The following is a 6,163-nucleotide window of genomic DNA, read 5'->3' as shown; positions in this document are numbered from 1 at the left end:
TGAAAGACAAACCATTCCCGGGGCTACACCTGTGACTATCTCCATTGAAGCCAACAAACTTTCACAACATGACAAAGAGGAGGATTTGACCTTGCATGTATGTAAGCCAGACTGCTTTGGCTTTCTTCCTCAGCTAGGACAGACAGACAGCTCTGAATAACATTTTCCGTTGCTTTTAATTAAGAAACGGAGATGTTATCCACAGCCTTCTGTGGTTGTATGTACTTCAGAAAATACAACTTTTCCAAAAGCAGTCAGAAAGTACAGCTTTCTACATTGCAGTTTATTCCCACACACACACAGAGAGAAAACCCAAAACTCAGAGCAAAGTTCAATACACAAATAAGGGGGAAAGCGGGCTTCCTTTGACACCTGCACACAGGCTGCGGCTATGTCGCCACTCCCCAAAGCTGATTACAGTACGAACAAATCCAAAAGACTCCATTTAAATTACCCTGCTCCCCCACTCCACCATGGTTGTTCTCGCTTACGTGGTGTTGCTGCTTGCTTCAAGGAGCCTGCTCTCGCTCAACATGAGCAAAGGTTGCAACAGCCAAGCCTACAGGCTTGCAGGAAGAGGACAAAGCCCTCTAAAGCTGTGACACAAATCCAGAGAAGGCTGGAAGTTCAAAGTGAAATGAGGACATTCCATCCATGACTCATGCCACCTAGAAAACATTCTTAATTTAAGAGAAAGTGTTAAAGGGATTATTTTACAGAGTATCACCCTGCTGAATCAACTAGGTCCTGCCTCTCATTTTTTTCCCCGACTCAAATACAAGGTGGCCGGGTATTCTATTTTAAGATCAAAATCAGCATAAAATCCTCCTGTTCTCACTTACATACTTACATTTTTAATGCTCTGTTTAAAGAGACAAATAATGTTGTTTGAAGGACAGATTCCTAGCTATCTTCCAGGCTTTTTGCATGACCTACAGGCAAATGCTATGTGACACTTCCTGGAGGGCTGAGATAGCTCTGAATGACACTTGAGCTTCTACAGTGCAACTAAACTATGAGAGTTTGGCTCCTAATGCACATTGTCACTTAACTGCAATTTTCCTGTGCCTCAGTTTCCCCTTACTCTACAGTAAAGATAACAGTATTCCCCCATCTCAGAGGGCTGATGTGAGGAACACAACACCCGTGCTGATTTAGCAGATAATCTGGTAACGTGGACAGTCATAGATCTCAACTCACGTGAGGCTGAAACTTCACATCCACAGAAAAAGACCATGTAAACCAAAATGAGGAGTGAGTCATCAGCATGTCCCTCAAACTGTTTTGCTGGATAGTCATTTCACTACTACGACTCCCTTCTCCCGGGTGCTCCCAGCCAGTGTGGGGGAGACTGAATGGATTCACTGTAGTCACACAACAGCTTTACAGCTGCCGAAAAAAGACCTATTGTAGCCCTACATTTTACTATCTCGAGTAGCATACATTAATTTGCTGTACAGCTTCCATTACCCATCTGATCCTTACAGAAACAGGAGCAGCAAATGAGCAGCAAATGAAAAGAGATTTAACTGTGATGGAGGAAATTGTTTGGTTTTCTAAAACAAGGGTAAGAATTTATCCAGCAGAGGATGAGACAATAAAAATTTAATTTTCAGAAATTGCCCTTAGTGGCATTCTGTCATACTGAAATAATGGCAGCACTTTGTCATGTAAATTAAATGACATTTGTGTTGTTTCCTCTCTAAATCACGCATGGAAGATTTTTTTTTTTTTTTTTTTGCTACATCATGATACTGTGAGCCAAATTTCACGATCAGAAAGCAGCGGCAGGCCTGCCGTATGTACATGTGCTCTTCCTCTAGTCACTGTCCACTCATGGCTTGCACCTCTGTGCATTTATGATATTTGCTCAGCAACCTGAATGGTATCAAAAACCACTGTGAACTGTTAATACAGAACTATGCAGTTGCACGTACAAAGCCTCACTCAACAGTCAGATATGCTGGACTTCGCAAAAATACATGCGAGTAGATTTGACAGCCCATTTCTAAATGTCTTGATTTTTCTCTGTAGTGTCTGGACTCAAGTCAGGGAGGAAGGACAGTCCTGAATTAAGCACATTCCTCCCAGCATTCAACCACTCCACTCTCCCCCTTCTAGAGAAATGAATGCAGCTTCAAATAAATTAAAGAAGTATTTTGTCAGCTCTTTCATTCTTCCCGGTGCAATAAATGAGGCAGTGCTTGGCTTCTCTAGCCCCCAGCAGAGCCAAATGAAGGCTCACTATGAAGTACAAATCCCCCTTCCTCCTCCCATACATGCAGTGTTAACCCTGCCAGCTGCAAAGAAGCCGAATTTGGCCAGGGTCCCCTGAAAACAGCAGCGTATCACACCTGCAGTGTGCTGTACTGCTAACCCCCAAGAATTAAATTATGATCGATCAGCACACATCTCCCCAAAACACGGTACTTCCCTCAAAAACTGCGAGACTGGACAAAAATCACGGCATCTTTTTCTCCGCCTTCTGGCTTTGGAACCACAGGAACGCAACAAGTGCTGTGCTGGTCTGCACTCAGAAGGCAGAAATATTTTGCTTTTCAACAGAAAGCTGAGACAGACAATACCCCTTGCTTTGGCAGCCTAGGACCTTAAGAAAACCTCAAATATCACGAGAGTAGCAGCCTAATAAAATGCCACCAGTGGGACCCCTCTTTTCCCCCCAGCGTTCCTTCATTTTGCAGTGGTGCCTCCCTCAAAAGGCCGATGGAGCTGAACAGACTGAGTTGATTTTCCATTCTAGTCAACTCGTACGTTTGCTATGTTAGCGTGACTTGACTCTGATCAAAACTGATGAAAAACCACAGCCGTGGAAACAAAGAATCAAGTAAAGAAAGAAATGAAACCCCAGGACAAACTAAAAAGAAAGGCTCGGCTCATATTTATGGATTTGGGCAGGCTCGTTCACCTCAAAGCCTGGGCAACAGACGGGGACTGCCAGCCTCCCCCGCCGTCCCCAGGGCAAGCGGTTCTGGGGTGGGCCTGGACAAAACCACCATGGTACTGTCACACATGATGGGATGGAGCCAAGGCCAGATCAGAGCAAAGTGGATTGCTAACATACTGTCTCATTTTGGGACTAGCTATGAAGTACAGAGAAATGGTGGCACAGGGCTCTCTGCACACCTCCTGTCACGGGGACAGGGACTCTCTTCCTTAGTCTTGCAGAAACGGGCCTGCTGCCCTCCCTTGCCTCTGCCTAGGATCTGGCAGGCTCAGGCGCATGTTCCCACTTGATACGTACTCTTTTTCTTGCCTTCTGCTCGTAAGCATGAACACCATAAAGTCCTCTTTTTTCTTAACAGCCAAGAGTGACTTTATCGCATGATTTTTAGAGCTAGGGCCACCGGCCCTCACTCATTGCCCCTGTGCCTTGACGCAGCCTGTTTATCATTAAAAGGTGACGCAGAGCCACGCTCTCCCGCTTACCCAGAGGGGTGTTACGTCTTTCCAAGACATAATCACCCCAGCCTCACCAGGCGCTGACCTCAGACTCTCCCTGGCACCCTCTTAAGTGCCTCCTTATCCCGCCGTCTGAGCACAGCACGAAGGCCTGAGAGAGACTGACTGCACGACAAGTCAGCGGCCTCGTTCCTGTGTCAGTGGCCCCCGCCACGCGACTGCCTGCGCTCACCAAGGCACAACCCTCCTCAGCTCCCGGCTTCTGAAAACCAAGAGCGCCAACGGATGAAGAGCTGAATACCATCCACCCACTCTCTCACTGGCTGGGCCGGTCTGGACAGTAATACCCTTTTGTGAAACTTCAGTGTTTTGCCCGTGAAAAGCAACAGGTGTCTCTCTCTGCTAAAGGGCACTTTCTAATTTAGAAAGAGATGTTAAGAAAATGAAGTATGGCATGACTTGCAATGTCCAGATACATTCCAGGCTCTTCAAATGAAGGGCTCTAGAAAAAAGAAGAAATTTTATGTTCTTTGGGACAGATGAGTCTGGTATTTTTTCCTATTACTTTCTGCTTTACCTAATCAGCTCACCTACCTTCTAGCTATATGAGGCTGAGTTTTGAGATGTAGTTGTTTGCTGCTATATAGGAAGATTGAACAATTAATATTCCTTACACATTTACATATGGCCAATGCCACAGAGTACAGGACGCTTCAGCAGAAACCTGTGGTGACCTTTGTTGCAGGAAACTTTGGAGGCCGTAAGTTTTTTTTAGAACAGAAATTTGACTAAGCCACAACCAGCCCAGCACCACTGTAGTTTGGCCTTACTTTTTGAGATCAGCAACACTACGCCAGCAGCTTGGCCAGCAACTAAAATCTTCCAGGCAGCGGAACAAATGTTGTCCTCTGCCCGGATTCAGTGAGTTGATTGGCTACAAAAGCCAACCAGCTTTTGTAGCCAAATCTACTCTTTCAATTAAGGAGAGACAGGAGACTGAGAAAGATGAAGCTTTTGTGTAAGTCTACTTGTCCAGACTTTTCTTTTTAAAAAAAAAAAACCAACATTGTACTACTGCTTCTGTCGTCTCTACTTCTACTTCCTTTTCTTCAGCACAAATCGTAACATGAGCACTTCAGCAAGTACCGGGTTTGGTGGTTGGCTCTTTGGGCTGCCAACTGTCAGATCCAGAAAGCAGGACTATCACATCTGCCAGACTGGCTCTCACACCTACTCTCTAAGGTAACATCGTACATTTTTCCAAGTCATGCTAGCAATAATATGACATTACATCTCACCATACCATACGTTCCTTCTCTGCCTCAGGACACACACCAAAAAGAGGCTACACACCTTTAAGTAAAGGATGCCCAGCCAGCGTCTTACGACGACCAATAGCCTCAGTTCAGTGCCGTACCTGACCACCCTCTTTAATGCAAGGGCGTGAGCACTGTCTCCAGTGGCACATGCTCCTGTCAGCAAGTCAAGCACAAACTGCTAGACATGGGTCATTACTGGTTAAGCATCTAACATGTACTTGGCATTGTATAAGCTCCTTAAAGAAGATACAATCCTTCTTTCAGCAGAAGATTTCTTCTTTCTAACTTCTCAAAACAGCCTTCCTTCTCCGAGGCCTACTCACACCAACCTTCCCCTTTCAGTAATAACTACGAAGAAAAGGGAAGAAAGAACATTAAGAAAGAAAAATTATTAAATGTGTTTTCCTAACTGGTACAACTACAAGACTAGATCACTGAAATACGCCTTTCTTTCCATCCATTCATCCCACAAGATCCCTATAGGGCACAGCTACCTTACTGCTTTTGTTCAGATCAGGCATGTAGCTTTTGAAGCAAGTCTCCAAATAATCCATCTTGCCCAGGCTTTTGGTTGCATTGTGGAGTGGTCCTGGAGCACATAAACGGAAATCCCTCTTGGGAGGAACTAAACCAGAAGCATCATGTTCTCCAGAGCATGCAGTTAGCGGCACCAGACTGCTCAGAAGTAAAAGCAATCCTGAAATGTGCGTGGTGTGAACCTCAGGATCCCAGCACCGGGTTTTTCACTGTACAGATACTCTCCAGTTGGTCCACACTACTTGCTAATGTAGGCATAATCATAAAAAACAAATACTCTGCTGTCATTCATATTTATGCCACCAAATAAGATACTATTATATCCAACTATAACATTGCAAGAGTATAATAGTGACAGCAGCGAGAGCCTCTTGAATGAACAATGTAGAGAAGAGAGAATAGATCAAAGCAGTTTCAGCTACAATAACTAACCTAATTTCTACAGTTTTACAAGTTGTTCTACTCTTTAAAATATTTTCTCTTCTTCTTGCACCAAAATAGTAAAGAATGGTTATAGAAGGGAAAAAGTAAAACAAACTGGATAAAAAGACAGAAAAAAGTACTACTTTTCCCCCACTAAACCCCATGAAAAATAATAAACTTTAGGCATTAGTTGTAAAAACAGCCAGCAGAAAATTTTAGGCAGTAGTGCTTTTTTAAGGTGACTATGTTGTCATCTGAGCTTATGTCAAATATCCTCTGGTATTTTTTCTCACAGTGGATCTTATGTTCTCTTTCCAAATGTCTTTAAAAAGACCCCCAAAATCTTGAAACTTCTCATAACTAATTCAAGTAATAAGACAGTCATCACAACTTTTTTCAGTGCCTGAAAGGCTAGGAATCCTATGACATGACATTTAACTTTCTCTGTTACCTTTTGCCACCTA

Source organism: Pygoscelis adeliae, unplaced genomic scaffold (genome assembly GCF_000699105.1).
Source record: "Pygoscelis adeliae isolate BGI_AS28 unplaced genomic scaffold, ASM69910v1 Scaffold186, whole genome shotgun sequence".
Lineage (NCBI taxonomy): Eukaryota > Metazoa > Chordata > Aves > Sphenisciformes > Spheniscidae > Pygoscelis > Pygoscelis adeliae.
The sequence above is the reverse complement of the archived record's forward strand: the minus strand, read 5'-3'. Positions refer to the sequence as shown.